We start from the raw sequence: 12321 nt of genomic DNA on the forward strand, positions 1-12321 counted from the left end.
CAATTTATTTTTTCAAAATCAGAGGACAAGTGTGTTTATAGATGCAAGTGGGTCACCATTATGGTACCCTCTACCTCTAACCCTCTTTAGTTCAAAAAAAAAGTACTCCCTCCGGACCGGTTTAACAGGCACGCACGTAGTTCAAGAAATTACTTTGACAATTATTTTAGTCAATAAAATATAGAATATATGTTACAAAAATTATATCATTGAAAACCTTATTTTAATACGAATCTAATGGTATAAATTTTGTAGATATATAATTTATATTTCATTGACCAATTCAACGGTCAAACTTTATCTTAAATTGCGTGCGCGTTTCTTAAACCGATCCGGAGGAAGTAGTAAAGAGGTTAGAGGGTACCTTAATAATGACCCACTTGCATCTCTAAGTGTGCTCGCAAAACCGTGTCCCATCAAACACGCCTAGTTAGACTAGTCACAATGGGAAGTATCATAGACTAGTATCATGCATATGATATTAGTTTATGATACAACACTTACAATGCATAGTATCATAAATTAGTATCATAGTTGCATCATATTTAATGTTTTGTAGAATCTCAATGCAAATATGTATACATGATGTGTTTGCCACTAAAACTTCTAGTTTTACGTGCTATGATACCGTATCTACCTATGATACTACTCTCACCTCTCTCCTCATTAATTGATGTGCCATATCAAATTTTTGCCTATATGGCATGCATGATACTACCTATGATACTCCCATTGTGGCTAGTCTTAGATTTTCATACGTTGCCCATCGATTTTTAATTATTGGTTGGAACTCATATGCATATTTATCTTCAAATGTACTTAGTTGCCCCCGAGGCTCGTATGGCAATACACCACTTTTCGCACTACAGATCACATCGCATCGACCAAAAGTGAGTGTCATCGTTATAATAAATTTTAATCAGTGGGCTATAAAAATTAAAATAATATATTTTGTCTAGTTGAAGGAGAGAAAAGATAAGTGAGTTCTAGCCATAGGCGGAGCCAGTTATGGATATGGGTGTACAAATGTACACCCATATTTTTTTGGGAGAAAAGAAAGTGTGTAAGTCTAATGTAAATTTGTACTAAAACATAGCTCACAACCCTGAGTTAGTCTTATAATTAATTATTTAAACTTTAATCTCCTATCTCTGTACATCCAAACTACAGTATTTCTTTTGCCTCCGTCCCTGGCTCTAGCTGACTCTAGCACATGCTCCTAGAGTGAAAGGTGGATCATGTAAAGTGCATATTTTTGTAGCAAACTATTGTATATGTTGGCTATATGTTATTTGTAGATAGCACCTGATCATACCTCCATCTCAAAGTTTAAGGTTTATATTATTTTTAGAAAGTTACATTATGTTAAATTTGACTAAGCTTTTACCAAAAATCATTAATATGCAAAATACAAAATTAGTATCATTAAATAGATAATAAAATATATTTTCGTATGGTATGTATAAAATATTATATTTATTGATAGATTGTTCTAAAAATTTAGTCAAACTTTACTTAGTTTAACTATTAAAAAAAATCTTAAACTTTAGGATGGAGGTAGTATTGAATTTATTTTTAGAAACATTTTCGTCTCTTGTACGGAGGGAACTCCGAGAGAACTATACTTGTGCCGTGGTATCAGTTGTAGGCACTTGCTGATCCAACATTTCAGACTCGAAACCATAATGATAGTACTATGTTGACTACGTATTTAAATTTGCTCCACTGATCTTCAGAACGATCGATTGTTAGCCACGTGACAATACCCAGCGACGTCGACGTCCCCCCCCTCTCATTTGGAACATCGAAAGATGCAACTAGTTTCCGGAGCGTCCAAGGCAATCCAATCCACATCTACACTTGAATCGAGCATCCCAACTAGCAAGAATAATCAGATAGGAACGTTCGGTTCATCCAACCTCGAACTTAATTTTGTTTGTCGCTTGTCCCGAGAGCAACATGGGAGGTCCTTACGCTACATCTAAAACTAAGACAAATGTACATTGACACCTTACCCGGGTACAGAATTTTGTGCATCATAAGAGCTTTAGGTGTAATACCACTATATACACAAGAGACACGAAGCGGGTACGTTACCAGTACCACCAAATTTTTCCATCTAAATTAAGTCCAATCCGCACAGAAAAACCAAAAAGTAAACTCTAATGTGATTAAGGGTCTGTTTGGTTTATGACCCTAGCTGACCCTACCAAAATATTGGTCATGCCAATTGCTCGCGCTCGTTTGGTTTGTAGCCAATTTTTTGGCTGCCTATGTACTACTAATTGGCTAGCCAATTTTGATAGGGCTGGTGTGTGCATCATCCAAACGAACCCTAAGTATCTTCAACTCACTTCTTTTATTGAAAAGAGCATTTGAACTAACTGGATCACCGAGGCTCCTATTGGGGTGACGAAACAATCACCGACTCCATGAGGTATTAGATCCGTACAATAAGAAAATAGTATAGCCAAATGCTGGTTATAGCATATTGCAATATCATCTAGGGACAACATTGAAAATAGCTAACATGTACAATACTTAGCTAAAAAAATTGCTACTTTGTTAATAAATGACCCATCTTATAGTCTTATTACAAAATGTCTACTAGACACCCATGCTGCATAGTGGGGAATAACATAAGGTAGTTTCATGCATAAGTTACTAGTCCATGTTACTACCTTCATAGTGGAAAGTAACTTAGAGATGGTATCATGCAAAGTCTCATTTATTAGTTTGTAGACTCATTTTATCTTGGGGTGTGTGATGTTATGGTAACATAGTACCATCTTCCTCTCTTTCTTCATTTATTGCTATGCCATGTCACCAAAACAACTTGAAATGTGTGATGTTACTACCTAAATTACTCCCACTATGAGCAGTCTTAGGCTGCTCATAGTGGAGAGTAACTTAGACTAGTAACATATGTTATGTTACTAGTCTAAGTTACTACCTTCATAGTGGGTAGTAACTTAGCTATGGTGTCATGCAATGTGTCATTAATTATGTTGTAGACTCATATTGCTTTGAAATGTGTGATGTTATGGTAACATAGCTAGTTACCACCTCACTCTCTTTCTTCATTTATTGGTATGCCATATCACCAAAATACTTTGAGATGTGTGATGTTACCACCTATGTTACTCCCACTATGAGCAGTCTTAGAGTCTGCTTATGGTGTCTCTCCTCTAACTAAACACGGATATAAAAGCCTTATAATATCACTTATTGTACTTGCTCTACTGTAGGTAAGCGACGCGATTTCACCTCATGTCGCGTCTGACGTGCTGGGCTAGATCCTAGAGCTACATGTAGTAGCATCTAACATGCCATGGATCTTAGACGCATGCAGCCGGCATATCATGTACATCTGCCTCCGTTTTTTTGCTTTTGCCTGCTCGAGCTGCCTGAGCCTCTTGCATAAGCACGCACCGCTGCCCGGAAACGACGTGCATGTTTCCTCACCGATGGAAGTGGCAAGAGTTCATGTCACGTAGACGTTTTCACTTACGCAAGGAGCAGATGGCGTCATCGAGCGCCCATATTGGCCATTTGTCTAGTGATTGATGGAGCTGCCGGCCAAAATTTGCAAACAGGTCACGTACCAATCAGCCACTCAAAAGGTAGAACTTGTCGTTGTTGAATTGGTCTCACGAGTAATCTGTCAGGTTTTGGTATCCCGGAGAGTGCGTGAAGAAACGGCTCCACTCGATTCGAATTTGTCCAGGTTGATCTGGTCTTAATTATATAGGAGCAATTTGAACTTGTTTGGGCTGGAACTGGTGTCAAGGCTAAATTATTTTTTCAGTTATATGATGATTGTGTCCTCGGTTTTGGAGCCAGTACAGAATTTAGACACTACAGTACAGCTAAGAGCAACTGTACCAGCTCATAAAATTTAACTTCCAAATTCCAAAAAAAAGTAGATATTAGGAGCAGGCTCAGCTAGCATATCCTTGATAGTGACTTAATTTTCTATTGCCCTCCTTTTTTTTTGAAACTTCTGAATTCGAATTCAAATAAAGGTGAACCATAGTAGCCATCATGTCATGCCAAACAGTTCATCATCACACAACATATAATAGATCATCCAAACACAAAGTTCGTCTTAAATGAAACACATAGAACACTTCCCAATGCTACCCCTATTGCCTCCACTAGAGCCCCCCGATGGCGTATTGGAAGCCAAGATCTCCCCACAAGCGAGATCGCCATATGCTCTTGCCTTGTCATCCATTCCACTTGTGTTCATAAACATAAACATAAATCTTGCATCTTTATGTTTTATGTTGTTCATTTCTTTCTCTGCCTCGACCCTAGCCCTCTCTTCCTCAAATACAAGCTTGTGCTCTTCAATCTCCGCCATGTGTTGGCCTTCATCCTCACATCCTCAATCTCCTTGGGCTCATTCCACCTTGTTGTCATCACTTGTTTATTGTTAGCTCCCAGCTCCTTCCCCGTGGAGATCATATCTTAGAACCTTTTCCTTGTACACTCCACCTTGCTCATGTTGTCCTTCTCTACCTCCCCCCCCCCGAAGGTGTATTATTTTTTGTTGGCACTCTCGAATTGGAGTATTCCCTCCTCATCATGTACCCCAAGTTTCCATTTCCCTTGAGAAGATCCCAAATACTATTGTAAAGTGATGGAATTGTTGTCGTTCTTTTTGTTTCTTTTGCTTTATAGTGTCTAGATATAGTTCACATTTCCCCCTCTTGGCACTGCACTTGGATGTTGACATTCAATATGATCATAACAACGCGGCATCAGGTGAAGCAATATAGAATTGTACTCGACGGTGTGAGAGGGGCCCTCTGTGTCGGTCCGATAGAATCGCGACACCATGCTAATATAGTGATCTTCAATGCACCTCCAAAAGATGTTCTTGGTTTGTTGATTACCTTATGTTGCATCAAGAGATACATTCATCCATGCATTTCCCGATGCCTCATCCTTCTCTACCTTGTAATTTGATTACGTTACCTTCTTTGTTGCTAGGGTCACTACCTTGGTGGGTGTTTCTTCTTGGTTTTCATATGCCATTGAGAAGGCCATGTAATTGATGACAGTTGTATCATCTATCATGGTCACTTAAGAGTTCTGTTTACAATGAACACAAACAAATCTACCAAAAACTACACCAAGTATCATGGGAGGTAGGGCGTCTAAGTTGTTTCCGCCTTCTTCCTCCCAGACGACCCTAACTCCACCAAGTATCTGTAACGAGGGGAAAAAATTACACCAAGTATCATGGGAGGTAGGGTAGTGGAAGGTACCAAATCAAGGGGCCCTCGTTACTTGAAATAGTTTGGGAGTGAATAAAACTTTCGTATCAATTGGTGAATGGGAGGAGTGTCTCACAAACTTTCTTTTTTTTGGAGTTAAGAAACATATAGAGAGAGAGAGAGGGGAGGCCCACGGCGCTCCCAGAGACGGCTCGGGCAAAACCCTATCTGCCGCCCCTACCCCTTGATAAGGACACACTAATGGAATATGATGATTGTACATGCTTGAGCTGAAAAGAAATATTAGGTCTAATTGATATTTATTATAAGGTGAATTCCTTCCTGGTTGAAAGTAATGCTTTGTTTGATGAGAGCTTTGTATAGCCTAAGTTTATGCATTCATGTATGATTAGGTTTGATGGAAGAACAAGCATTGACTATGTGCGCAAGTGTGTGGAGTTGCGAATATCTGTAGGATTGAGAGCCGTTGCATTGGTGACAGGAATCGATCGAGAGAGTTCATCAACGTCATACAAGTTATCTTCATCGACATCATCTACCACCTCGCTTACTGAGAAGATCGGGCCACCCCTTATCATCTTGGTATCAGATTCCAACGTTTCCTTAGTAAGCATCCACAGATCCACCATAGTTTAGTTGTGAGAGTTATCCTATACAGAAAAAGGCAAAACTGAAAAAGGCAAAACTATTAGGGTTAGAGTTTTCCAAGCCTTAGATTGCATCGATTTCAAGTTTTAGTTGTTGTTCGTGTTTAGTTTTTGATCCAATCTAGAGTTTGTCGTGGTTTCTAACGTGACACAATTTCTGTTCGTTTTCTCTGCCGTGACTGGAAAATCCTGCTGAAGTTATGCCGTCGCTCTGCCGCGGCATGATTTCTGTCAGTTTCTCCACCGCGACACAATTTTCGTGAGTTTTTTTTGCCGCGACCTAGTTTTCTATCGTGGTGCGTTTTTCCTACTTTTGTTGCTCCGAGTCCATATAGCGTATAGTTTGCATTATCTATCAACCTTAGACACATCATTTTGATATACATGACTAGAAACTTATCCAAGAGACTAGTTTTACCGCTCGACGGGCTGCCAATTAGGGTTTGGGTGTTTTGCATTTTCTGTTGGCCATGATACAAGGAGTCATAAAAAAAATAAAAAATAGAAAAGAAACAAAAGGAGTTGCATAGTTGATGCGTGTGTTCATATAAAAAAAGTGAAGTGATCTAGCATATCAAAGTGAAGGCCTAGTTTTCTTTCTGCGCCTGTAGTTGAGCAATCTTGTGCCTGTAACATTGAGCTTTGCTAGTGTCTCTCGAGTGCATTGCAACACCTTCATCCTGAAAGTGCATGGAGCCCCCATGTGTGGTTTTGGTAATTAATGACAATCCCTATGGACTAATGTTTGCATTGAGTTATATTTGTAGGAGTTGTCCATAGGCAATTCCTGAACCATATGTTGGCTTCAAGGTTGCAATAAGAAGAATTTGATGAAAGATATCAAGTGTCAAGTATGTCTTGAAGATGAAGGTGAAGTGAGCCCTCAAGTTACTTCAAGACATCAACATGATGAAGAATGAAGTGCTAGTTCAAGATGAGCCATCTCGAAGAGATCCTTTGATTGACTCTTGCCATCCATATGGTGTTCATGGATTTGTGAAGATGCGCCGAAGAAGAAGCTCTCCCATGGTGGATTATGGGGGAGCAATCCACAAGACGTCGTCAAGCAAGCACAAGCAAGAAAGGCGTTCCATCTTGTTGCGGTCAAGATCGTCATCATCGAGATCAAGTGGAATGCGCAAGGTTAAGGTTTGCTCTTGATAGGGTTTCTTTCTCACCGGTCTCATGCTGTAGTTGGAGACCGGTTTATAGTTTAGTTGCCGTACTATCAAGAGGGCTCTCGAGTGAGTAACTCGATCGTATCGTTCGGAGAGAGCTCAAACCTTTGCATCCTTGCATCATCTTTCTTGGTTGTTATTTAGATCTTATCCATGTGATGTTTTAGAGCTTGTGCTTATTCTCATGACAAGCTCTAGTTCATCGAAAACGGATTTTGCATAGATCACTTGTTGCATTTTCGAGTTTGGTGATTTTCTCGGTTTCTCATGTTGAGGTATTGCACCTCTAAAAATCATAGAAAATCACCCCCACTGATTTCCATATTTCCACTTTTTGTTGGGTAGCTCTTGTTGTCCTCTTTCCAACAAAATTAGTTTCATCTCATTCTGATTCTTTAATCTCAAGATATTTGCATTTCCATATTTGGGTTTAAAAGAAAAAGGAAGAAAGGAAAAAGAAGAGGAGGGGCCGGAAGCTTGGGCGGTACCGCCGGCCTGGCCACGGCCGGAGGCTCCGGCCTTGGTACCGCCCAAGGTACCGGTTGGCTCGGGGAGCCTCAGTAGTTTTGCCGGGAGGTTGGAGCCCCGGCGGTACCTTGGCCGGTACCCCGGCCGGAGGCTCCGGCCTCCCTCCCGGCCCGCGCGCCCCGGGCCTCGCCGCGCTGCTCGACCATGGCCGGTAGTACCGGCCCTTCCTGGCCGGTACCTCCGGCCTCCCCTCCCACGCGCGCACGGGCCTCCAACGGGCAGATTTTGGGGCCTCCTTTTATGCCCCCTCTCTCTCTTGTTTTATTAACTCTTGCTCCTTCTTCTTCCTCCTCTCTCTCAAGCCTCTCACCTCTATTGTTGATTGACTTTTTGTGAGCTTGAGATCTCTCTCCCCTTCCCATGATTCTTGCATCTATTTGAGAGAAAGATTGAGGGGATCTAGATCCACACTTTGACCAAACCAAATCATCTCTTTGTGAGTGAATCTTTGGGATCTAGATCTTGGGGAACTTTGTGTTCTTCTTTTGTTCTTCCTCTCTTATTCCCCCAATAGCTTTTGTAGCTTTGTTGGAATTTGAGAGAGAAGGACTTGAGCATCTTTGTGGTGTTCTTGCCATTGCATTTGGTGCATCGGTTTGAGTTCTCCACGGTGATTCGTGGTGGTGAAAGCAAGAAGGTTGTTACTCTTGGGTTCTTGGAACCCTAGACGGATTCTAGACATTTGTGGTGATTTGTTGGGAGCCTCCGATTAAGTTGTGGATGTGTGCCCCAACCTTTGTGTAAGGCCCGGTTTCCGCCTCGAAGGAAATCCCTTAGTGGAACCGTGACCTAGGCCTTTGTGGCGAGGGTCACCGGAGATTTAGGTGAGGCACCTTCGTGGCGTTCGGTGTGTGGTGTGAGTACCGCATCTTGGGGTGAGGCCTTTGTGGCGTTGGTGTGCATCGAGCAACCACACCTCAAGGTGAGCCTCTTGTGGCGTTCGGGAGCACTAAGCCACCGCACCTCTCCAACGGAGATTAGCACTCGCAAGAGTGTGAACTTCGGGATAAATCTTCGTCTCCCGCGTGCCTCGGTTATCTCTATACCCGAGCTCTTTACTTATGCACTTTACCTTGTGATAGCCATCGTGCTTGAAGTTATATATATCTTGCTATCACATACTTGCTTGTATTGCTTAGCATAAGTTGTTGGTGCACATAGGTGAACCATAGTATATAGGCTTTGGGCTTGACAAAGTAAACGCTAGTTTTATTCCGCATTTGTTAAGCCCATCTCGTAAAAGTTTTAAATCGCCTATTCACCCTCCCCCCCTCTAGGCGACATCCGTGTCCTTTCACATCCACATAGTTACATTGCCACATTTATCGTCTTGTGTGAGTTTCTTTGGGTGTGTTTTATACGGTCAGCGCTAGGACTTGATTTGGTGCATATAGGTAGCCTACCTACAGCTCCACCATATATATCCTGTTTTGTTGTGTGATTGTTCTTGTACCCTTTGTATTCGCTTCGCCATATCTGTGTACTAGTTCGTCAATCAAAGTTGGTAAGCAATAATAATTCACTTTGGAGTTGTAAAATTTACCTTTCTTATCATATTTGAGTGAGTTGTGAGAGTACCACCAAAGATTTGTTATTTACTGCACTAACCTACCATTCATGCTTTCTATTGATTTGGATGTGATGCAGAAAAAGGAGGTTCCAGATTGAGGTCCTATTGCAACAATACATTATGGGAGGAGGATTTTGACATGGCACCTACATTACCATTGACAATTCTTCTGTAATAAATCTGATTAGTATTGAAGTTGTAGAGAAGCTGAAATTGCATACATATCCGCATCTTCGCCCATATATGTTAGCTACTCATGATCATGCATTACCACTACTATGCATATTTTTCTCTAACCATTTATGGTCATACTATATATATTGGATGTGATGTGGTTTCTAGAATACTAAATTTTTGTCATCTAATGTTGGGAAAATTTTGGTGCGAATAATTTAAGGTTGTTTTTGGTGGTGTTCATCCGGATCCTACCATCTTTTGGAATGGAAAAAACACGTGGTTAGCACATACACACATTGAGAAATTTCAAGAGATTAGGCGTCAAAAACTTTGTCCTCATGCAACCACCAACACAAAACTACAAGTTGATCATGTCCATACAAAACCGAGAGGAGGAGTTGAGGAGCGTGTGAGGTTTCTACTAACATAATTATCTCTACTCCTATTGTTTTTTCTTGTGATATGCATGTTTATTTTGAAGAAAGGGAGCCGACTATGTTACAACCTGTATCACCAGAATGTGCATCGTCACTTGAGGGTCATGTTTTAGTGCCTACTACATCTGAGGAGACTGCGATTGATGTATGTACTGATTTGGAGCTACAGCCAATACGTACAACAAAATTTTGTGAGCCTACTCCTTTGTTGGTTCCTTCATTGGATTTGACTTGCACATATACTTCAGCACCATGTGATGAATTGAAAATTTTGAATTTTCATCATGTGGTACTGCTAAGGAAGTACTTGCTAGAATACCACCTACTGATATTGTGTCTTATATCATGTTACCTGAACCTATGAGTATGCGGTTTGCTATGGATAAGGTTTCTGAAATTTAACATGTGAATTCTATCACCTATTCATATTCTTTCACTTTTAATCTCATTGGTGACTATAGCATGGATGAGAAATTTTCTGGTGGATCACATATGCATTACTTATGATAGATCGAATTGTTGAATTGAAACTTGCTATTTTCAGTCCTATATGCTATGTGATAGTATTTTTGCTCCGGGATGGTACATAATTCCCGTGAAGTATGAATATTGATTCTGATTTATTTGATAAGCTGCGGCCAATAGAAGTAATTTTTTCCTATGTTGAATTTTTATACTCTTGCTAGAATACAATCAGATTCCAAATATTTGTTGTGTTTGTCCCAACACATGTTGCATTTACATGCTACTGATGTATGCTTCACATATACATGCAAGATAAGTTGCAATCTAAATATGAGCATACAAATTCTATACACAACAATAATACAACATGTTATATCTACATATATTGTGCCTACATATTGTTCTTTTGTTCATTCCACCTTCAGCTTACCCAAAGTGGAGGACGGCTTTTCCTGAGAAAGGGAGGATGATGAAGACACACTCATGGAATATGATGATTGTACATGCTTAATCTGGAAAGAAATATTAAGTCTAATTGACATTTATTATAAGGTGAATTCCTTCATGGATGAGAGCTTTATACCGCCTAAGTTTATGCATTCATGTATGATTAGATTTGATGGAAGAACAAGCATGTCATGTTAAGGAGAGGAGCAGCTAGACGTGAAGACATCCTCATGTATGCGCGAGGGAGGAGCGGAACGAAGGTGCAACACAAAGAGAGGATCACCAACAACACCGAAGGGCAAGCCAGCAGGGCAGTGCAGCCAGCCCCAACGACACTGCTGGCCTAGCAAGTTCGGGCATGCGATCCAATTCCACGGAACCCATTCCAGGTTGGTTTTATCCAAATTATTTCGACCCTAGGTCATCCCAAACTCCTATATAAGGTCCAGAGACGCCCCCAAATTTGGTTTAGATCATATTTAAGATAAACCCTAGTTCTAGATAATTGCTTTGCAATTCCTTTGAATTATACACTCTCCAATTCGTATCTATATGTAGTTTTATGCTAATAAAAGTTTGTGTGATTTGTTGTTCCATTAGGAATTAGATGGATGCAATTTATTGCTTTGTGGTCGACGGCTACGTGCGCAAGTGTGTGGAGTTGCGAATATCTTTTGGGTTGAGAGCTGTTGCATTGGCGACAGGGATCGATCGAGAGATTTCATCAACGTCATACAAGTTATCTTCATCGACATCATCATCTAACACCTCGCTTACTGAGAAGATCGGGCCACCCCCTTATCACCCCTCCTCCCCCGCAACTCTCCGTCGTCACTGGCGGGCAAAGCCCCTCTCGGCCGACGGTGGTGATGGGCTCTCATCTCTGAGCGTGACTGGCGCTGGTGGGGGTATCCTCCTCCTTGCATGGTGGGATCTCCGGCCAAAGTTTGCAGTGTCCCTAGACGAGGCGACTCGTTCGATGGAGATGGATGTCGGGGCCGCCAACTTCTTCGGCGACCTTGGCGATCGTTGTGGATGCAAGGGTGGCACGACACCTGGTTCGGGGGACACGATACGGCTCAGTCCCTCATCTTCGGGTGGAGAAAGTGGTGGTAGAGGTGCCCACTGAGATCTCCGGTCTGATGTTGGGAGTCGATGGGCAACAGCGTGGGGGCTTGCCGATCTACCTAATAAAGGAGGTGTTCCTTGGGTTCTTCTTGTTCAAGAAGGTGTTCTGCTTGATGTCGTCCGTGATCTAGCTGGTGACAAGGTCTGGAAGGCTCCGTCGACGTTCTCCATTTGGAGCTTGGTGCATGTAGATTGCTAGATCTAATAGGTTTCGGTCATGTACACCCATATTTCCGTCTGTGTGGCTTCGGGAGGGAGTGACGCGAAGTTTCGCTGTCTGTTGCCATCATGGGACATGTCAGTTTTTCATTTTCACAGAGAAGACAGTGGCGAAAAATATTATGGCGGCTGAGGTTTGAGGTCTAGTAATGGCGGCATGAGTCTTCGTGATGATGAGGACTTGGTTTGGTATTTCTTGACTTGCAGCAGCGACATCGGTAAGCGGAGGCGGTGACATAGGAGGAGCATATTCTTATCTTTTCATGGTGAAAATCCAAA

Source organism: Lolium rigidum, chromosome 3, assembly GCF_022539505.1.
Source record: "Lolium rigidum isolate FL_2022 chromosome 3, APGP_CSIRO_Lrig_0.1, whole genome shotgun sequence".
Taxonomy (NCBI): domain Eukaryota; kingdom Viridiplantae; phylum Streptophyta; class Magnoliopsida; order Poales; family Poaceae; genus Lolium; species Lolium rigidum.